The sequence below is a fragment of the Protopterus annectens genome, chromosome 8.part0 (assembly GCF_019279795.1).
Source record: "Protopterus annectens isolate FY-2018-M chromosome 8.part0, PAN1.0, whole genome shotgun sequence".
NCBI lineage: Eukaryota > Metazoa > Chordata > Ceratodontiformes > Protopteridae > Protopterus > Protopterus annectens.
The window spans coordinates 1,259,975,996-1,260,000,338 of NC_056741.1; the positions used below are offsets into that span (position 1 = coordinate 1,259,975,996).

Below are 24,343 nucleotides of genomic sequence, written 5' to 3' on the forward strand. Positions count from 1 at the left end.
CCCTATTAAGAACCATTCTAAACTAAAGACTATTCTTTTTCAATATAGGTTTAATGGATATAAAATTATTAAGGCCAGGGGGTAAATGAGCCCCTAACAAAAAAATCCATTTTAATTCTGCGACGGCCAAGTCATTATCATTGTCACCACCTCGTGGTCCGCATGTCAAAACTTGTGACACTCTAAAAGTGAAACTGTGCGTAGGATATTCCATTAGATGCCGTGCTAAGGCATTAGTCTCTTTCGCTCTACGTATATCATATAAGTGATTATAGATGCGATCCTGCAATCTACGAGCAGTTAGCCCCACATAAAAAGCATGGCATGATGCACAAGTGGCAAGATAAATAAGATTTTTAGTATTGCAGGTTGCATGGAACTTGGGAAAGAACCTAAAACTAGTTAGGCTGCTCACATATTCTTGGATACGCGTTATGTAAACGCATCTGTTGCAATGATTACAGGGAAATGTTCCCAAAGATAAAGGCTTGATAATTATGGGCTGAGAGATAGGCTGAGAAAAAAAATTATGATCATTGTAGAGAATCATTTTCAGATTCTCACAGTTTTTTGTATAAAAAACGGGGTTTCAACCCAACTAACAATTTATGCGCGAATACTTACGACAACCTAGTGGTTCTACAATGGGAGAAAAAACATTTGTATGTGAGCAGCCTAACTAGTTTTAGGTTCTTTCCCAAGTTCCATGCAACCTGCAATACTAAAAATCTTATTTATCTTGCCACTTGTGCATCATGCCATGCTTTTTATGTGGGGCTAACTGCTCATAGATTGCAGGATCGCATCTATAATCACTTATATGATATACGTAGAGCGAAAGAGACTAATGCCTTAGCACGGCATCTAATGGAATATCCTACGCACAGTTTCACTTTTAGAGTGTTACAAGTTTTGACATGCGGACCACGAGGTGGTGACAATGATAATGACTTGGCCGTCGCAGAATTAAAATGGATTTTTTTGTTAGGGGCTCATTTACCCCCTGGCCTTAATAATTTTATATCCATTAAACCTATATTGAAAAAGAATAGTCTTTAGTTTAGAATGGTTCTTAATAGGGACTGCGATTAATATTATATCTGACATACATTATTTGCCAGGTTGATTTTATTAAATAATGGTTTTATTATATATATGTATATACCATGACCTGTTTTAGGTCCATTGACATTTTTGCATTGTTTTAATGTTGTGTTTTCTCTTTAACCGGTTGTGGTTTGTATTATTACATTATTAATGCACTGATTGTTTAATTAATTAATTAGAATTGTTCCCGCTCTTTTATGTATATAAGATAATGTTTTTTAGGGTAATTTGTCTGATGAAGCGTAGGTGTTCCTACGTGAAAGCGCTTACCTGGTGTTCGTGTTGCAATACAATAAATCGTTTGTATTTTGGTTTTACCTGAGCATTGCAGAGTATTTGTTCCATCAGTGGCTAGTCCTCCTTTTACCTTTTCTAAACTTAGAAAGTTGATAGAATAACAGATTGGTATTTTTCCGTTATCAGGGCAACAATTCTAAGGCGCACTGAATATTGTAGCCAAATGACTGCAGATTTCATTTGTGGACATCTCCTTCTCACCTAACAAAGTGACAGTTGTGTATGCTTGCAGGTATGAAAGCTCTGTAGCCAGGGAAGACAGAAACTTCTGTTTTGCATTTCGGCCTCATGGCGAAATTACCGCGTGGTAATGACTGAAAACTAAAAGCTGTTGCCCATCATTTTTTATAAACAACACTTTCCTCCTCAGCAAATACGTGATATTAAGTTGTACTAGTGGTTTGATTATTGACAGCACATTTATCTGGAAGTGGAATTGTGGGCACTGACTGAAAATGAGTCTTGCTTATTATTTACTTTGTTTTGTTTTATTGATGAAGGATGGCTCAGAAGCTATACAAAATGACGAATACGTTTACATTAAAAATGCAGCTAGAGTGCGTTTATTTTTTTAGGAAACGTATATTACTTAGGTGATAATGTTTGAGTTTTTTGGGAGTGTCATTTTGTGTACTTACATCATCTATAGTGTATATAAACTGCCAACACCGGAGAAACAGGCTCTGTATCTGATATTTGCTTTTCATTTAAGATGAGCCTCCAAGAGAGGTGAAAGCAGAGTTAAAACGGTTATTACTAAATGTGATCGTTTAGCGAGCGTTGTGTGGCAGAGTTCCTGATAGAAAGATACTTTTGAAGCAATTTCTAGACTATACTAGACCGTACCTCTCATTTTAGCCTCATATTCTTTGTTTATACTCATAAATGTGTGGTTTTCTGGAAAATCACAAAGGATTGACATTACTACACAATTACAATTTTCAGAAAAGAATACTAACACAAAACATGTTATTTTAGTAACTTTATAAGTTTGCAAGGGTAATATTTAAATCCCCTATTTTGGGTCTTTGTCCTCCCATTATTTTCAGATTTGCTGCAATCAGAGATTAAGTATGCTCTATTTTATGCTCATACCTGTTGAGTGTGTCTCATTGTAAGAAATATTTTTAATTTCGACAGTTCCACACTCTTCCCACCCACACTGAAATGGCTTGTCACACATTTGGTGCTATGAATGTAACTGTCTGTGGTAAATAGATCTGTGTCATATGCAGCAAAAATATTTTTATAAGCATCACCTTCAAATTGAAGCTGTAAGTGTTCCATATTTTGTAGAGGGAATTTAAGATAGTTGTGTTTAGGTAAGAGTTACATCTGAGAACTGTTGCCCCGATAATGGAAAAGTACCAACAGATTTTGTATTAGCATCAATTTTCTGAAGGGTATGAAGTCCGAAACTCAAATGTCTGTCATTATATTCTGACTTCAATCCCCAACAATTTGCCAGTGATTTGCCAGAAAACCACAATTTTATGAGGAACAAACCAAAAATATGATGCAAAAATGTGGACATTCTGTGAAAATCTGTACAATTGCGAGGTATTCATGATGATGATGATGCAAAGATCCAAACTTTCTGGCTGCGGTCTCGATGTCACTCATTTTGGTCTTCAAACTCACGTATGCTACAAGGAGTCAGTTATTCTCACCAATATCCAATGAAATTCATAAATAAATTATTTTGAAATTCTCAAAATGTAAAAACACTACTGCAAATGGATTTCATTATAGTCTGCACTTCCGGTCTCACTTTTTTTTACACCTTTTGTTCAAGAAAGAAAGAGTGGCTTGGATTGCTTTTTTTTTACACCTTTTGTTCAAGAAAGAGTGGCTTGGATTACTTTTTTTTTACACCTTTTGTTCAAGAAAGAGTGGTTTGGATTGCTTTTTTTTTCTTCCTTCCCCTGGCTAGGACCGTCAATCAATCCACCTTCTCGCGCTGTGACAGTGTCCCCTGATTCGTTTCCCTACAGGCCGGCAGTAAGGTATGTTGTCAACCAAGGCAAGAAATCGTGTTGACTGAAAGTGTTACCTAAGGCCCCGCCCATTTACAGCATGCGCCTTAACTTGTAATTTATAGCAGCAGCCGCGTAATACTTATATTCTTGCAGAACTGTAAAGGTAACATCAACGTGTTTAGTGTTTTCATCAGCTAAGGAATGATGCAAGCTCAAATAAGGACTTTAAAATGCATTCAATGCGACCAGGCATTTACGGATTCCGTGAATAACTCGCGCATTCTTAGACAAAGGTAATTTTTCCAGGGCGAGCTTCACCGCGTGCTGGCGTGTTTCCGCCGATTGGTCCGTTGCTTTTCGCGGGAACAATGTTATACCCTGTTTTATTTCAAGTAAACTAAGAAACGACTCGGTCGAGAAAGATGTTAGTGTTTTTGCAATGCATCTGGGCACTAAATCTATGATCTCTGCTTGAAGCTGTACACCGAAGAGGGTGCAAGACACTAGTAATACTGTGTGTGGAGTAGGTACGACTGAGAAGCATTTTGTTATAAAACACTTGCTGATGTTACATGTTGCTTGTTTTGCTTTAAATTTGAAAGCAAACGATTTGAGGTGGTGGTGGTGACCCGGCGCTGACACCATTATGCTTGAAGATGCTTTGGGTAATACATGGTTACGGACACACATCGGTATCGGTAATGTTAATTTTACCACGTGCCTTTTGTGAATTTCGTTAAAGAAAAAGTGCGCTGTGAAAATTGTAACTTATTTTTTGTGGGCTGATTTTTATTTTGTCTTCTGGAATTAAACCGTTGCCTTTAATCTAGATGTCAGGTATCACTTATGATGTTATTTTTATTTCCATTATTCTTAGGAGTTATACTGTATATGTGGGTTCAAGGCAGGAAACTCCGTTAACACATAAGACCAAGTCATATTTAATGAGTTCAGTCAACCCACTTTTTAAAATGAATTGTCAAAGTCAGCTCATGTGATTCCCATACTCAACTGCCCCGCATTTTGCCTCATATTTTTGCCGTATCATTTATTCAAATGCTTGATTTTCTGGTAAGTCACACTGAGCATTATGGTTAATACTTCTCAACCTGGAAACATCAAAAATCTTGACAAACAGAAGGTAGATGGTGCTACTTCGTAGGTAGACTTAATCATCTAGATAAACCAGTTTTAGTAGTTAATATTTATGCTCCGTGCATCTTGCAACAGAACTTCCTGATGAGTATTTATAAATTGCTAACGTCCTTTCCTAATCACTATTACATTTTAGGGGGAGATTGGAACTCCATTCAAGACCCAGAGGCAGACAGAACCAATACTAAATCCAAATATAATATACAAGCTTCAATAGCAATCTCTGAAATTAAAAATGACTTCAACTTATTTGACCCATATACCCATCAATCTCCACATATATCCAATAACCTATGAACCTATCAGACCATCAAGGAATATACAGAATTATTATGTTACAGGGATCTCTTAAACGCTATGCATTTTTGGAGGGCAATGTTTATATGCAATGGTTGACAATGTACTAACCATATAAATCTGCAACATTCAGTAAGACCGATGCATGTGTGGTCTAATAGAATGGCTAAGATGTAAGTGACCAGTATTTTAATACTGAATGTTATCAGATGTATTGGGTTGTATCTGAGTCTGCAGTGACATGAGGTTTACCCCGGGTATCACTTCTGTGTCACTGTTAGACAGAGGCACAGTATACTAAAAAGGGCATAGAAAAATTAATTTAAAATGGGTGGCGAAAGCCAAACACACTCTGGCTAGGCTTATAAATGCCCTAGGGCAGATAGCCTAGTATGAACCTATGAACCTATGAAAGGGTTTACCTTTTTCTCTCAATGCTACAGGTGTTGGTCCAGGCTAGATTTCTTCCTAATTTCGGACATCTTTCTTGATTATAACTTCTCCCTTTATACAGAACCTAGTTTTTTTTCAGACCATTCGAGAATTACACTAGCATTAGATTGGACATCTAATTACATCCCGAAAAATAGAACATTATGGTGGCATTTAAACCCTAATTTATGATATTCTGCAAGAAATTGAAACACTTCTTGATAAATGTATTCAATCCTTATCCGAGGATGACCGGCCAATTGATATAACTTGGGCTACTACGAAAGCAATGATCAGGGGTGTGTTAATTAATAAATCTTTGTACCATAGGAAAATCACTCTTAACAAAGAAAAGAGCATTATGAAAGAAATAGCTAAACTTGAACTAGAATTACAACAGAAATACTCCCTGCATTTGGAAAATAAAATAGCCCAACTTCAAGGAAACCTTCTGTCAATTCAAGCAGAGAACCTATCGTTTCAGGAAATTAGAAACCTAGCCAACTACTTGCAATGGGCTCAACTCCCTTCCAAATTTTTAGCAAGGTTACTTAACCAGCATAAACCCATCCCCACTATCCCAGAGATTATTTTCCAAGATAAAAAATATAATAATACACAGGACATAATCATAGTGTTTGAGAAGATCTACACAAATGTTTATAACCCCCTCCCCCGTCTTATTATGATCAGGAATTGCAATTATTTCTTAATCAATTAACATTCCCCAAAATCAGTGAAGAACATCAGGACTCTTTATCGGCTGATTTTACACAAAAGGAAATTATAGCAATCAACAGTCTAAAGATTAACAAAGCGCCGGGCCCAGATGGCTTATCAGCTGAATTTTATAAATGCTTCATTTCAAAAATTTCCATTATTCTGTATCATCTTTTTAAGCATATTACTCAATTTGGTATTAGCGATCTCCATTTAAATGCCTCTAGAACTATTCTACTTCCCAAACCTAACTCTGACTCGAGAAACCCTCACAATTATAGGCCCATCTCTATCATTAATTTAGATATGAGAATCATGGCGACTATCTTAGCCACCAGACTTAGATCTGTCATCACAAATATTATATCGCTAGAACAATCTGGGTTTATTAATCATAGACAAACAGTGGACCAAACACTTAGTCTAGATGCAATGATATCATTATCTTCGATTAAACAAATACCCATATATACATTAGCTATTGATGCTTCTAAAGCATTTGACCGAATTAACAAGGAGTTCTTAACAGCTATCCTCCCAAAATTCAACATCCCTGCAGTATTCATCCAGTACATCAAAACCCTTCATATGAGGGCTTATACAATATTACAAATAAATAAGTATAGTTCATCGAGGATAGAAATTAATAATGGGGCAAGACAAGGTTGTCCCTTATCACCTCTCTTGTTTAATATATTTATAGAACCATTATTTCTACTATTAAAACATAAAACTTTCTACCGCATCCCGGATTTATTTAATACAAAAAATTCATTCTCTGCCTATGCAGATGACTTAAACATATATTATTCCCTTCCTAATTCAGATTTCTGTAAAATTATAAAATCAATAGATACATTCTCCAAGTTCTCCAACTATAAAATGAATATGGAAAAGTCGATAATCTTCCCTTTAAACACCTTCTCGCAATACCCCAGTTTATTTACCCCACAAAAAATCAAGATTAAAGACCAACTACATTATCTAGGAATCTCATTTTATCATGACCCACATAAATACTATCAGGAAAATATAAGTAATTTGTGGTCCACTATACAAAAAGACCTTGACAGATGGGTACAACTTAAACTTCCTTTCATATCTAAAATAGCCATCATAAAAATAAATGTACTCCCTAGACTGTTATTTGTACTCAACGCATCTAACACCCTGATACAAAACAAATTCTTTAAAAACACCCAAAAAGAGCTCTCGAAATTCTTATGGTACCCCAAACTCACTAGAATAGGTTACCAGAAACTTATTTACCCAAAAGAAAAAGGTGGTATGGGTCTCCCTGACTTGAGACTATACTATGAAATAATTAACTGTAGCAGGATAATCAACATCACAGAATATATAAATGACTCCACTAAGTGGTACCCGAACTGGGTGAAACTATACTATAACTATATTAGATCACTACAGTTTAACCCAAAGGCACTTCCCTTTTTGGATAAGGACAGTAGGAAGAAATATAAAATACATAGGGATCTAAAGGAGGAAATCATAATCATTCAGAATCTATTTGATTCCTTGAATTTATATTCTGCCTATATGACACTTCAGCCCATTCATCTTAACCCTAACATCAAGTTAAATGATAAGATGATTAACCTAGATCTATATCCACTGTTGAGGGATAAATCTATAGCAGACTTTCTCCCGTTCAAACATGATTCAGCAACTACCATGAGGAGCAAATTAAATCTCCAGTCCAAATATACAGTCATACTAAGACAATTAAAAGAGCTATGTTGAAAGTTCTGGGATGATCCTACTACCTCCGATACAGATATATCTACATGTAGAACCCTATGGGACCTGTTTCACCGAAAAAAAAATGATATTAAATGTATATAAAGTTATTATTCCTATTAAATACAACAAAGAATGTATACACTCTAACTACTGGACGAAACAAGACCCATCGATTACAACCAACAAAATCGCCCAAGCTATACAAAAATTTTCCAAATTTATACCCCTTCAAAAACTAAAATATACACAACTTATGTTAGCAAATAACGCCTATTATACACCTGAAGTGTTAAACACGTTGTACCACAACACATCAGCTAATTGCCAATTTTGCCCTACTCAGGTGGCAGATATCATACACATATTTTGGAGCTGCAAATGCTCATATAAGCTCTGGTGTGCTTTAAGGGTCAAGTTAGAAAAGATGGGATACGAGAAAACAACTCTATTATGGAAATTTACTCTCCTACATATTCCTCCTCCAGGAATAAGTAAAAATCAAATACATGTTCTAATTGCCCTATTTAAGTTGTTGAAGTACTATATCACGTTAAATTAGAAAAACAGAATGGCACTATCATGGAAAGGTTTTAAGCAAGTAGCCAGAAAGCAATTATATGCACACAAGTACCTGTGGTATTCTATGAAGCAGCAGCCTATACAAAAGGAGTTTTGGAAAATCTTACTGGATCATATTTTGATATGATGTTACTGACGATGTACGGTATTTATTTTATTAGAGTAAAGATTAAAAAAAAAAAATCTTGACAAACGCCCATGAAAAGTAGGTACAACTAGCCCAAAATCTGGACACTGGTTTACATAAAATTTGCACGCTTGATTACGTAACCCCACCCAGTCTGAAGGAATTGTGGGATGCCATCACTCAAATGCAAGTTGAACAGACAACATATTAAACAATACAAAATTTAACAAGAACAATAGTGTCTTATCTTAAACAGTATTAAAAATGATGATTTCTTCACCTCTGTTTAAGGCAAAAATGAATCCATGCATGAATTAGTTAATAATAATAAGTTAATACTTTCTTGCAATTTTTGTAACTGTGGAACTTACTTGGGCTGTTTCAACATGAGGATCATCAAGATCTGTAAAAATAGAAATATCTAAATTTGCCCTAGTCTCCTGTTCATATAGCAACAAACTCTATATAGTTAGAAAATGTCTCTTCCAGTTATCAGCCAAACACACCTTATCATACTTTTTCATCATAGGCATTATCAAACAGACGTGCAGATATAACAAAATATATGCCTGTGAGTCATAATTAGTGTATTTGAAAAAGGGCACTGTTAGGTTCAGGGGTTTTGTACAACCTTGACTCATAGGTCTTCACCAGGTATATAAAACAGGCAAGAAAAAACAAATTGCTGAAGTTTAAGCTTCGACATAATATACTGTTAGAATTAGAAGAACAACATGTGAAGAACAAAACAGTCTGTGAAGGAAAACTAAAACGGATACTCCATCTGGATTGTCAATTAGTACTCTCCAGTCTCTCCCACTTACACCAAAGCAGATACACATTACACAGCTTTACATATTTATGTCAGCTACACTCACACACACACACACACACACACACACACAAGCACACACAGTTAGACAATGTAAGCTAGTGCTGAGTAAACGGAAATGTCATTTTCCAGTCTTAAGGGCAGTACACAATTTCCTTAAGGAAGAACAAATCAACAAAAAGGGAGAAAAAAACAACTGCTCTAGATATTGGTATATGAATTACTAAATTAGGCCATTAGGTTGTCACACCTTCTTATGTTAAATCCCTGTCAAAGATCACTTTGCATTCTTATTAAAAATAAGAGAAAAGGATTCAAGTTGAAATTGCTTGTTTAAATTATGGTTTATTAAGCTAAAATAAGAGATGAGCATTTTCACCCTTGTCAGAGCTCTGGAGTTTATTTTGATATGGAGCAATGCACACACATGCATACATAACGTATATACACACATGCATACGTACATACAGACATTCATATGCACACACTGTTTTGCTGAGTGTAGGCTATAACACATTTGTACATTCATATTTAATTGTTTTACTATATTTGTATTGATCTGTAAATGTGTTGAGTTACTCACATTTTAGTTTGCTTTAAAAATCTGACTTGTGGCTAAAAATGTAACTTATACCAGTCAGTATAGCTGCTCTATAAATAAATAAATATTTTTGTCTTGTTTGGACAGGTAGAAGACTGCAAAGTTAGTTTCTCTTCAGTGAAAGGACTGGAGTAAAAAAATATGTTGGGCCCCATTCTATGTTTTATGATTTAGGTCAGCCACAGTTCTCAACCCCTTGTCACCAGAATCAGGAACAAATCCAGAAATAATCAGGAATACTTTTTAAAATATTATTACTTGACAGAATTAGAAAATGTGAATTAACATGCATGTTCAGACATCAAAAAAGTCTGTAAGTCTACTGTTATCATTAACTGTAATCCCCAACCTTTTCCCCTCCACATGACAACATTTTACAGCATCTCTGAAAAATAACCTGACAACGTTCAGTCATTCATTGCTCAACAGTGATATCTCTAAACTGTGATGGAATATTAAAATATTTTAAAATTATATTGTGCCTGCAAGGTTACAACATGTAGATGTCTTTCATTTTTTTTTATTTTTTTTTTTTTATAAGGGACATGTTTTTAGGTATCTTATCAGCACAGTGTGCTGTGTTACCATGCCAATACATGCATATTCCTCTCAACTTTCCAGATTTTGTCTTGTATTTTTTGGTCTGTTCCTTATAAAATGTATGGCTTTGTGATTCAGACTTCATTTCCTTCACAAAAAGCATGCTAACTCAAATCTTGTTATTCTAGTAACTTTCTAACTTTATAAAAACGCTGTTTAAAATATGTCCCTCTTTTTGGAACTTTGCCCAGTCTACCCCATTATTTCAGTATTTGTACAGATTCCTTGCTCTAAGCAGTTGACTGGTATGTACATGCATTACGTTAGCAGCATATTTGGATAAATATCAATTATCTGTAATTGCATAGGACGCCACACAGAAATGCACTTTAGCCTGAGTGGAACGCAACAGATCTTTTAAACCAATAAAACAAGCCCGACGACTTACTACCGATATTCTGTTAGTGAGTAAAGCTAATTATGACCTGTACAGATGTATGCCGTTGCCTTTCACATTTTTGTTTTTTTGGTTTCTTGTATTATAGTATTATACAACTATCACTGATTTCCTATAAACAATTTTAGAGTAGTTGTGGATGTAATGCTCTACCTACCTTAACTTTTCTAAAATGGCTTACTGGTAAATTGCATAGGCTGTGGTGTGCAGGATCCCGGGTTCAAGACCTGCAAGGGCTGTTTAGCTAACTTTATCCCCCTCTCACCCCCTAAAGGGCCCATATCTATACAAGAAGAATGCAGAGTCCCTGTAAGCACATCTGTGCAGGTAAAAGCTGCACTCTCTAAAACCTTAAAACACACCATCCATGGGACCAGACAACACCCCAGGCTGTGTTTTACACGACCTTCAGAACGAAGTGGCTCCGCACCTAAGCACCATGTTCAATCATAGTCTCACGTCAGGCTGTGTGCCCACTGAATGGCGCACAGCACAAGTTATCCCACTTCACAAAAGGGGAGCCGTCACTGATCCTGGGAAGTATCGCCCTATTAGCCTGACAATCCTGGTGTGCAAGGCCATGGAACATATCATCATGGAACTCATAAACAAAGACATTGGAAACATCCAAACTCTGGACCCCACCCAGTTCGGGTTTGTGAAAGGCAGATCATGCCTTCTGAACCTGATCAACTTCTTTGAGGCAGTCACCAAAGCTGTAGCGAGCATAAGGTGGTTCACACAGCCTATCTTGACCTCCCCAAGGCTTTCGAAACATTCCCCCATTCTGGAATTATAGCTAAACTCACTAAACTAGGGATAAATCCCTACGTCACAAGATGGTTGCCAACTGGCTCACTGACAGAACCCACACTGTAAAAGTGACAAGTGGAGTACCACAGGGTTCAGTCCTGGGACATCTCCTATTTGGTATCTACTTCTCTGAAGTACAGGCTAACACAGAAGGCCTCTCTGGCTAACGAAGTTCGCAGATGACTGCAAACTAGGAGCCATAGTCGAGTCCCCAAATGATGTGGACATCCTACAGAAGGGCCTCACTGAGACAGATGCCTGATGTCAGAGGCATAGCCTCAAGCTCAATGCCAAAAAGTGCATTGTTATCCCCTTTGGTAAAAACTCTGTTCCCATGAACTACCACATAAATGGCAGTCTACTTAATGCCGAATGTGTGATGAGAGACTTTGGGACCCAGGTGGACAGTAGTCTCTCCTTTGATAATCACATTGCCACAGTAGTCAAGAAATCCTTCTATGTGGCACCCCTCATCACAAAAGGGTTCTCATCTAGGAAAAAAGAGGTCATTGTTTCCCTCTACTCGGCACTCATTAGACCCATTGTAGAGTACAATGCCCCTTTTAGAATGTACCTCACAAGACATCTGCGGCAGCTGGAAAGGCCACAGAAGTACCTCGCAAAGAGGATTACTGGCCTCAAACAGATGCTCTACACTGACCGTCTCAAAAAACTCCAGCTTTACTCTGTAGCATATCACCTACTTCGAGGAGATCTCTGCCTAACATATAAAGCTATGTTAAACCCAGAGCTGTTGGACATGCTACACCTTAAGAAATCCCAATCCCTCCGAGCTACATGCTCTAGGGACCTAAACTTTGTCACCACAATAAACAGGACATGCTGGAGGGATAGATTCTTGTCCAAGAGACTTCCCATACTCTGGAACAAGCTACCCATCTATGTTAAGCAAAGCTCCTTATTAGCACTCTTCAAGAAAAATCTTGATGAGTGGATGGGAAATGGGAAATACACCCCAGGGATCACGTCTGTGGCTCTGCTCGACAGGGGTACAGGAAATTAACTTTCTTGGGTGGCGTAAGCCAGGGAACCTTGTTGGCTAGGCTTACTTAGGCCTTTGGGCCGATAGCCTAATACCTACCTATGAACCTATAAATATAGAAATTTAAAAGATGCTGTGTCTGTTGTTGGAGTATTTATCTTGCCTTGAAGCGTCTTGTGTGACAGCTCTGTCAATTGATTTTTGTTGACCCCAGTTGGTTATTTTCAGGTTTAAGAACTGAGTAGCAGAGCTATTCTTAGAGAGTGGTTGTACTAACTTTATGTCTGCTGCTTGCATGGTTTATTTACAATCAGGCACTGTCTCACAACGCTGACATCAGTGGTAACCGCAAACTGTAAATAAAAAAAAAATTGGGATTTGAAGGGGTCACTCCACTATTTACCCTCAAAACCGGGAAATACCGAGGAGTTCGGTATGGTTGAGAGGTATGTTACGGTTAATCAGCTAGTGATGCCAGACATTCGAATTTCATACCTTTTATTGTTTAAAAATGCATGTTGATTCCAAACTTGTTGCTCTACTAACTTTTTAAAAAAAACTAGTTTAAGGTTTAAAAAATTCTTGATTTTGCCCCATATTATTTTTGGCTTTGTCCAGAATTCCTGAGCAAAGAAGCTGAGAGATGTGGTAATACCTTTAGCAAGATATAACTGCAGTGTCATACCTCTCACTTTCCAGTAATTCATAGCAGGGAGTGAGAATGAAGAACGCTTTCTTATTTTTACAATAAAAGTTATATGTGTGTGTGTGTGTGTGTGTGTATATATATATATATATATATATATATATATATATATATATTAGATCTTATATAGTTGCTGGTAGTGAGACTTTGTATAGGTTTATGTATTTAATAAAGTATGTACTCATAAGGAGGAAGGCTAAATCTGAGGGCTAAATCATAGCTTATTGAGAGGTATGCCCTGTGCTTTGTGCAAACTTGTTCACGACTAATGTATGTACCAAAAAAAGGACTTGCAGTGACCATGCAGTGTGCTACAGCATGTTCTCCCAGCGATAATGGATAACACTGGACCGTAAGTCGTGTTCAAGAATGAAGATGCCAGTACAGCCATGTCACTACAAACACCAATAGAAGACTTGTGAAGCTTTTTTTTTAATCTATTTAAAAACTTAATAGAACATCAGTATGCATTTTGCAGACAGTAAGAAGTATTAAACTGTCATGTCTTTCATTACAGACCACCTTGGTTATTTACCAGAAAACCAAGAACAAGGCAAAATGGGAAGTAAAATCTCTGACGTTAAAATTAATAGAACAACAGGTTTGATGTTAAAATTAATATAACAACAGGTTTTTGCAATCAGCACGTTATTAGAACGAGGAAGCTCTAATGCCTGACATTGTCTAATTGTAGTGGTTTACCAGAAAATCAAATATTTTATGAGGAACAAGGCAAAACAAGGTCGTTCTGCAAAAGTGCACAGGCATCTTAACATTTCATCAGAGCAAAATGTTATGGCAGGCAAGTTTATCAGAAGCAGAACAGACTCTCATGAATTGAAAATGAATCCAGGAGTCTTCCAGGAACTGATCCAGCTGGGAGGACACCTGAGATAGGTCTGTTTGCCTCTATTCTGAACAGTCAATTAGTAAAGTTCTGCTTGGGACTTCATGTAACAAACCCTGGACAACAGATATGTTCTCTTTTCCTTGGACAGCAATGTTCCTTTATGCCTTTACACTGATATCCAGAGTCATTCTGTAGGTTTAGAAGAATTCTCCAAAGATCATTATGGTGACTCATTTTGTGGCCCAGGCAACAGTGGTTCTCCTTTCTTTTGGAAATGGTTAAGTGCATTTACCACAAGTTTCCTGACAGACTGGACCTATTCACACAAGACAGGGGAGTTTGATATATTTTAACTTGAAACAACTTAAACTAATTGCCTGGGTGATAGAATTTTAAAACATTCTGATTATGTGTAGCATGTATTAAGAGAGGGAATAGAACCTGATACTAGGAAATCATATGTTAGCAAATGATCACTGCAGAAGTAGCCTGCCCCTTCCTCCCCCTTATTTATGTTTTTGTTGTCAGGGTGAGGACTTCTGCTTTTAGGTTCATAGCATTGACCTTTTCAGGAGTGTAGCCTCCCTGTCTGTTGGCATAAAATATCTGGCATAAAATATCTGAAAGACTTGGCACCCAAACCACTCTTTTTTAGCTCTGCTCGAGCTGTTTAATGGTTTCTGCTCATGGAAGCTTTGCAAGCTGGCCAGCTGTTTTATCCTTGGCAGGATATAACCTATATAGCTAAGGCTATTGCAGCAGTGAGGCTACTGTAGCGGTGATCACTAGAACAGCAACTCTTATGGTAAGTGTACTTAAACAAGTGTACTTTGTTCGGTTCCACTTTGAATCATTGAAAGCTTGAAACATTGAAATTCTGATCATCGAGACCAGAACATCGAGTTTCAAACCATCGAAGACTCAAAGGGGACATAAAAAAAAGAAAAAAACCCACTAATAACTATTTTATGCAGGGGGTGAAGCCCCCCTCCCCTGCACACCCCCCAACTTTAATATACCAACTCCGAGATCACACTATAGTGGGGTAAAGGGAAATCTTCGTTTTAGCGCTATATGCAGAAGCGCAAAACGGGAGATTTCCTGTATCCTGTCTGCAGTGCCATCACAGAGATGGCACATTTACAGACACAGTGTGCAGGGCACCTTGCTGCCCTGCAGAAACATTAGCTTTTTCCCTTTTTTACATACCTTTTTCTTCCTCTTGACATTATCGATTTTCTAAACACTCGATGGTATGGTCTTGACTATATGAATTTCGATGGTTTAGAATTTCAATGTTTTCAAGTGGAACCCTTTATTCACATCACCTAATCAGCAAGTGTTTTAGTTTAGAGTTTATTTATCCCTGATTTCCCTGGCTGCTGTGCGCTCCTGCCTTTGGAGTATCATTTGGTCTTTAATACTTACTGACCACCTGTAGGTTTGGGATCGAGTACCCTATTTAAGACTCCTGCCTACTACCCTACTTAGGGATCAAAGATTTACAGTTCTGAATAGCCTCCTCCTGAAAAGAAACAGGAAACTTTAATACTTACTGACCACCTGTATGTTTGGGATCGAGTACCCTATTTAAGACTCCTGCCTACTACCCTACTTAGGGATCAATGATTTACAGTTCTGAATAGCCTCCTCCTGAAAAGAAACAGGAAACTTTAATACTTACTGACCACCTGTAGGTTTGGGATCGAGTACCCTATTTAAGACTCCTGCCTACTACCCTATTTAGGGATCAAAGATTTACAGTTCTGAATAGCCTCCTCCTGAAAAGAAACAGGAAACTTTAATACTTACTGACCATCTGTAGGTTTGGGATCGAGTACCCTATTTAAGACTCCTGCCTACTACCCTACTTAGGGATCAAAGATTTACAGTTCTGAATAGCCTCCTCCTGAAAAGAAACAGGAAACTTTAATACTTACTGACTACCTGTAGGTTTGGGATCGAGTACCCTATTTAAGACTCCTGCCTACTACCCTACTTAGGGATCAAAGATTTACAGTTCTGAATAGCCTCCTCCTGAAAAGAAACAGGAAAGTACGTCCTACAGCTCTTCCAGGGTTCAATAACAATTGTAAGCTTTTCTAACCCAGTGTAATTGTTAATCCCAAAGGCAAGATCTGCCAGAAGCCAACCCTAAGCTTCTTCCATCCAACTGACCAGTTACACACACTAGTATCTCCAGCTACCTGCTCCTTCTATAAACCTCAAGCCCAGTAAGCAGTCCTGGCAGTAATACCTGCTGGGTCCACTAGGTGGCTCTCTTCTTCTAGAATTGTTCACCCCTGCAAACTTTTTCTGCCTAGCAATTTCTAGGTATCTTATTATCTGTTAGCCTATTTGTGCTGTTTTTTTTCCTCCCATCTCCTTTCCCTGAGAATTCCAGCATTACCTCTCTCAAGTTTAAACATTCTTGCATCCCATTGAATTACTTACCTTTACTATTAGCACTTCACTGATTGTTTTTCTCCTCAACCTCTCTTCTTTGGCTCTTCAGCTCCGTTCCTCTTGGGCTCACTCCGCTCCCTTCCCTACCCCCAATTCCCACCCACCCCAGGGGTCCTACATTTATCCAGCCTCTGGACACACCCATTGGTTTTCCTCCCCAATCATATCCAAACCTAACTGAACGGCCCAACCCTCCTGAACTTAGTTACACCCACCTACCAAACATAATCACCCCCGTCCTTTCTTACTAGCACAACTAAAACATCACAGCCCTACCTTTTGCCCTACCTTCCCAGGGTACTCTCACCTTACAATATACCTTTACACTATAACTATCTTCTCTGCTAACCTACATCTACATTACTATGTCTCCATCTATCCTCCTTTTACAACTGAAAATAACTATCTCCTTTTTATTACTTTCCTGTCATATTACTACTTACTTCCTAACCTCCTATGAACATTCCCTGACTGTTCCTCTCTCACTTCCCTCAAAACACACCTGTACACCTACAACATCCTTACCCCCAACCTTCTTTCACACTTCCTCACAATCCATCTACCTTCTTGCCAAATACCACAGGATACTACACTGCAAACTACTAAAATCTAAAACAAAGAAAACATTTGACACTTTCCATAAACTTAGCCAAGAAAAACATTATGCATTTCTCCATCTCCCTCAAGATGGGGACATACACCCCAACCCAGGCCCACATGATAATACAAACAACACACATCAAAACCAAACCAAACCCTTCTCTCTCTCATCCTCTAAACACTCTAACCTACTATCCATTGCCCATCTAAATATACGTAGTGTCTGTAATAAAATTAGTCAACTCCATGCCTTGCTGGAAACGCATAAATTTGATATTTTATGCTTATCTGAAACTTGGCTAAAGCCTTCAATTAAAGACATTGAAATTACTCCACCTGGTTATAACATTGTTAGACTGGATCGCACCACCAGAAAGGGAGGGGGGGTAGCAATTCTATACAAAACAAACCTAAAGCTTATTCCTATTGACCTTACCCTTTCCCAAAACAACAATGCCGAAGTAATTTGCTCCAAACTACAAATCAACAATTCTAAAGCAATAAACATTATTTGCGCATATCTCCCCCCTGGAAATAACATCTCCACCTTAGAACATATTCTTGACCAGCTTTCTATTAGACTCCCTCAAGAAACACTATTCCTTGGGGACTTTAATATAGATTGGAAATCCTGTAACAATAATAACCCTTCTTCCCTTATAAACCTTTATGGTTTCAAACAACTCATTAATACTCCCACCAGAATCAATAAAAAAAGCAAAAAAGAAACTACCTTAGACTGGATCCTTACCAACTCCCCACTGCAAACTTACCAAACTGGCATCCTTCCTGATGACCTTAGTGATCACTCCCTCACCTACATCATTAGAGCTAAAACTAACCTAACCTTACCTACCACTTTTAAAACACTGCACTCCAAAAACAATTTAATCCCGAACAGTTTCAAACAGAACTTTCACAATACAATTGGACCTCTCTAAAACATTTCACACTTGACAAGGCTGTTGAACACTTCAATTCAACATTCCTTTCAATCCTAAATCAACATGCCCCAAGTCGCACCATTAGAATAAAAACTCAAACAGCACCCTGGCTTTCCTCCACTACTAAGCATAAAATCTTCCTCAGAAATAAATCTTGGAAGAAATGGCGTTCCCCTAAAAACCCAACACATCATCAAACCTTTACAGAACTCAGGAACATTACCAAAAAAGCCATCCTTTCAGATAAAAAGAATTATTACTTTGAACTTCAACAATCCACCAGAAATGAACCAAAAAAGTTCTGGTCTAGTATTAACAATTTACTTACCCCAGGCAAGATAATTACTCCCAACCCTCAGGATTCTGACCCTGATGATCCCACCTTAATAGCTAATAACTTCAATACTTTCTTCACTACCTCCATACAAAGTCTAGCTAACCACCTATCACCTGACACTTCTCAACTCCTTTTAAGTAACTTCAATGACTCTCTGCCTCCCCTTCAACTACAACCTATATCTACCTCCTATATACAATCTCTTTTACAAAAACTTAAACCCACTACCCCTTCAGCTGATAAACTTCCTGCTGAATTCCTGCAAATAGCAGCTAAAGCTATAGCCTACCCTGTCTCTATTCTAATAAACAGATCCATAAAAGAATGTACTTTCCCTGCTATCTGGAAGATATCACACATCATACCCTTACACAAAGGAGGGAAGTCTACTGACCTCTCCAACTTCCGCCCCATAGCACTATTATCTCCTCTAGCTAAAATCATGGAAAAATGCATACACAAACAACTACTTCACCATCTCCTCCATAACAATCTACTAGCTAACACTCAACATGGATTTAGACCTTCACATAGTACCACCACTGCTTTACTTTCTTTTACCAACACTATCAACTGTAACCGTAACAACAATAAACTAACCTCTTATCTTTTCCTAGACCTATCAAAAGCCTTTGATATGGTAAACCATACACTTCTCTTACACATACTTAAATCCCTTGCCTTGGACTCCTCTTCCTTAACCTGGTTTTCATCCTATCTTGAAAACCGCCAACAAGCAGTACTCTGGAAAAACTCACTATCTGCTCTATGTCCTATCTTCTTAGGAGTACCTCAAGGATCTATACTAGGTCCACTTTTATTTTCTATCTTTATTAATGATCTCCAATCATCTATTCAAAACACTACCTGTATACAATATGCTGATGATTCTACCATTATTTGTACAGCTTCCTCTCAAACAGAACTCCAGGCACTCACACAAACAACCTTCTCTACCATTGAACAGTGGTTCTCAAATAGATGTCTTCTCCTGAACCCCAAAAAAACTAAACTATTACTCTTTTCACCTACCCACAAATCTACTCAACTAAACTTCACTATTACTACAAGTGATAATTCCCACATTTCACCCGACCCTACAACAAAACTGCTTGGTGTTACTATTGATAATAATCTTAACTATGATTATCATATCAATAACACAATAAAAGCAGTAAATAAAAAGATTGGTTCACTGTACAGAATCAAGCCCTTCCTCACACCAGAAGCACAGTCCACCTTAGCCCAATCACATCTTATCTCCACCCTTCTGTATGCTTCCTCTATTTACACTAATCTCTCTAAAAGCAACCTCAGGAAACTGACTACATCTTACCGTAATATTGCTCAATTTGCTACAGCATCTCAATCTCGAACTCACCACTGTATAAATTTAAAACATTTACACTGGTTAGAACTTCCTAATAAGCTTATCTATCAACAACTCCTAATAGCACACAAAATCCTATATCAACCATCAAAAACACCTGCTCTTAGCAGCCTCCTGACTCCCTATAATAACCTGAAACAACTACGTTCTTCAAAGAAGTTACAAGTTAACACTACTAGAACTACTAACTCTGCAGGAAACCACCTTTTCTCCAACTCAGTTGGCAAAATATGGAATAATCTTCCCTCACACATATCCTCTCTAGCCACTCTTCCACTCTTCAAGAAACAACTCCTAATACATCTGAACAAATTCTGGCTTTGCTCTTGTACCAATCCTGACTAACTACTTCCATCTATCCCCTATCATAATTCTTTGTTCATCACTACAATATTCTATCTGACTACAAATAACTTAATACCTCTACAGTTACTAGTGTTCTCTTAAAAAAAAAAAAAAAAAAAATACCATATCTATATTTTCTTGGTTTAACAAGTATGTATTACATATTGAACTTCGTAACACCTAATTTTGTACTGAAAGCAGCTAATGGCTTCCTTTTACTTAGGTGTTTTACTTGTCTCCTTTTAGATTTGTATTACCTGTACTAAAATCACTGCATTCTTGCTTATTGCCTTTGTAAAAAGTGTTTATTGTTCATTGTTTATGTTTATTATATTGCTTGAATCCTTGGAGCTTTTCTCCCCGGGCCTCCACTGAAAATGGACATGAATCCAGCTGGACTAGCCCGGTCAACAAATGTAAAATAAAATAAAATAAAAATTATAGAGATCTGTAGTTATGCCAGCCTGCTCTTTGGTAAAAGGAAACTGTTCACAACAAGTTTAGAAACAAGTATGCTCTTTCTTGAATTATTTAATTTCCATTTGGAGAATTAGCTGTGCCTTATCCAGATTTTACTTCAGTTTTAGTTCAGGAATGGATATGGAAATTACTGGGTTTTGTGGTTTGGGACATAATATGGCATCTCACTTTTTTTGCTTTGGAATATGGTGTCTGCAGTACACATCGGAAGATGTTAAATATCCCCTGTGTACTTAAAAACAATTTATTACCATATATTCTGGATGTGTGGAAAGGCTGCCCCTTATACCGTTAACTCTTTTTAGGCTGAGATAATCCTTCAAATTTAAATACAGTCACAGCAGATAATGTGTGAAATTTTGTGTACAAAGCTGTACTTTGACTCCTGTAATCAGCCTCACTAAACACTCCCCCTTTTTTGCTTTCCTTTTGGCTTCTGCAGCTGACTCAGCTGCCACCAGTTATTCTCACTCAGTGATCTACTAGACTTGCCTTAGCCTCATCTGGGTTGATCCCAAACCATGTCCCAAGCCAATGAGGAAATAAAGAACACTGGTGTAGCATCATATTGCTGTTGGGGAGTGTTTTACAGTATTTACCCACCTTCAGTGTGTGCCCAGTAACAGAGGTGTAGAAGGCTCAACTAGCCCCATGTGCTGGTCCCACAAACTTACACCCGACCAGTTCTTCAAGTGAAGAGCAAAAAAAAAAAAAAAATTAGTCTTCAGATATTACTATAGGAAGCTGATTAGCTTCTTACAGTAACACAGCCAATCATGCACCACCAAATCCATGCCCCCAAGCTATTCAAGTGAAGAGAGAAAAAAAATCTTTGGATATTACTGTAGGAAGGCAATTGGCTTCCTGCAGTAATACAGCCAATCTATAGCCCACAGCTCTTCAGGTGAAGAGCAAAAAAAAATGTTGAACCGAAATACCTTTCTGTACAGAAAAAAATGCAAGCTAGCTTCTCAGTTGTGCCCCCTAACACTTTGCGACTAGGGCGGTTGCCACCATCACCTCACCCATGCTGCACTGTTGCCAATTAACATCTTGATTTTCAGATTTTCAGTGGTCATCAGCAGTGAACCTCCCTTCACTTCTGCATTGCAAACTGACATAAGAAGGACACCCCGCTAATTGTCCTTTAGCACCTTGTAGTTGTTTCCCCAGCCTCCACCAGAGAAATCTTCCTCGACAGTGTGTGCCTTGTGTGCTAATCGAATTTGTTTCCTGGGCCGTAGTCAAAGCCTTATCTTTCTACCCCATGGCACTGGCTACAACTTTCCTTGAAGATTATGCAAGGTATCTGGTGTAGAAATGCAGAAAATAAATACTTGGCTAGCATTTTGAAAACATCAGTGACATGGATGTGGTATATGGACACCTTACCCACAGTTGGTGTGGTTTAATCATGAGGTCGAAGTCCGAGTGATTAAACAAAGCCAACCATGGGTAAATCTTCAATATACCACACCCTGGAGTCTGTTATTGCTATTATACAATGACATTACTTAAGAAAAAAATTACTTAGTTTTCTTAAATAATGTGTCTGTATAATGGTGCCGTGATGTTCTTCTGCGTTGTTTCCTGATTGTGCTCTTTGATGATGTAATGCGCATGCGTATGGGACTTGTGTTCCCAGGCTTACGCAGTACATCACTGGTTTAGCAAGCAAGCAGTGGAGAAAGGACAATCTTCATTGCTATTTTTTTTTTAAAGAAAAAAAAGTATAACCTCCTGACAGTTTAGAGGTATGAGAGAGATAGGAAAAGCAGGTATGTTTTAGTTTGTAGAACGTACCTGATTTTTCTTGTATTTTCTGTGGTCTTGTACGTACCTCTCAATCTTTTATTTAAAAAAAATCTGAATATATGTGCATTGTCTGAAGGAAAGAAAGTTTGAAACTTAAATGTCTGTCATTATTTATTGACTTTGTTCCTCAGTGATTTGTCAGAAAAAGCAAATTTTATGAGGAACAAAGTCACTAAATAATGACACGCATTTCAGTTTCAGAGTTTCTTTCATTCAGACTAATGCATGTCTACCACATAATAATAAGAAAAAAAGTCTGGCTGCTCAGTGATACTTTAGTGGCTGGACTTTTATCATTGGTATATTCTCCATTTACAACAGGCATGTTGGTTGGGCTGACCAATCAGAGTGCTCCTTTTGGAATGTTAATGGCCACTCAAATTATTTAAATTTATTGGCCATCCTACAGTATTTCATAGTACCAAAATACAAAAGTGACCACCCCTTTCAATCCATCTTGCTGTTTTAAAAATAGTAACTCTCCACTAAACCTTAACTTTCTAAACAGGTAAAACTCAAGTTACCTACTTTCACATCTAACTTCTCTAGTGCACACTACAGAGTGCATTCTTTTCAATCTTACCTTTAAGCATCCCTGTGACTAGCAATTTCTCTAATACCTGCTGGAAAGCACTAGGAAGCCTTAAACTCATACAAACACTGAACTCTCCTTGTTAACAAGGAGAAATTAATAGTAGGCACTAAACAACTATAATTGCAAAGTACCTTGCTAAGGAAACAGCTCCTATACTTTACAAAAAAAAAAAAAAAAAGCCCCAATCCAGGCATGTCCAAGGGTCAGCTTCCGGTGATTTCTCCTGTCCACCTGCTGAATCTGGGCATACTGGGGCAATGCAGCAATTGCCTCGTACATAGACAACCCTCTCCTCCTACCACCCAACACTACAACCTGTGAGAGATGCACTTATATAGCCAAAATGGAAGCAAAGCTCTCTCCACCCAAGATTGTGCTAAACAGTCAAGAGGAGAAGGTTAGCACCCACACTACACCTCAAGCAACACATAGCCCTTCTAAACCCGCACCACCAACACCCACATATAGCAACACTAAATCCACATATGCAGAGGCCCTTAACTGTAACCTACCCAAGCAACAAAGACCTCTGAAGCTGAAACGCAAACAAACACCAATCACAACCAATGTGTCACATAGTTCACAATACCAGTGTGCCACCCAGCAACAGCCCCTAAGGCAAGACAATGTACCTAACACTTTAGTCATAGGTGACTCTATAGTCCGGCACACTGATGTCCCTCTCACCAGGTTGAATAAGGAGAAAATTACAGTCAGCTGCCTGTGGGGTGCCAGGATCCGCCACATAACGCATGCACTCAAGTCACTCCACAACAAGTACAAATATGACTCTGTCATTGTCCATGTTGGAGTGAATGACTTGAGACGTACCTCCCTGGACTACATGAAAAGAGACATGGAAGAGCTCTCGGATCATGTGGCCCAGGCAGGTATGACCCTAGCCCTGAGTAGCATCCTGCCTTCGCCCAGAATGATACCACAATATAAAGATAAAATGATTGACTTCAACAATTGGCTAAGCTTATGGTGTCATTCAAAGGGGATCCAGTATCTGTCTGCCTGGGATGACATGATTGACAGACCACGATGCTTTGCCAGAGATGGTCTGCACCTGTCGTGCTGGGATTCAGGTTACTGGCTAAGGCTCTTGCCAC

General features: G+C 38.0%; 1 protein-coding gene across 1 annotated transcript in view; it reads left to right on the forward strand.

The window, feature by feature from the left end:
- The first annotated feature begins 3,556 nt into the window (after window positions 1–3,556).
- The window catches only part of LOC122808457, a 1,306,749-nt gene continuing 1,285,962 nt past the window's right edge, over window positions 3,557–24,343 (forward strand). Inside the window, exon 1 of the mRNA XM_044079417.1 lies at window positions 3,557–3,910. The gene's annotated coding sequence lies outside the window, so the exon portion shown is untranslated. The remainder of the gene's footprint in view (window positions 3,911–24,343) is intronic.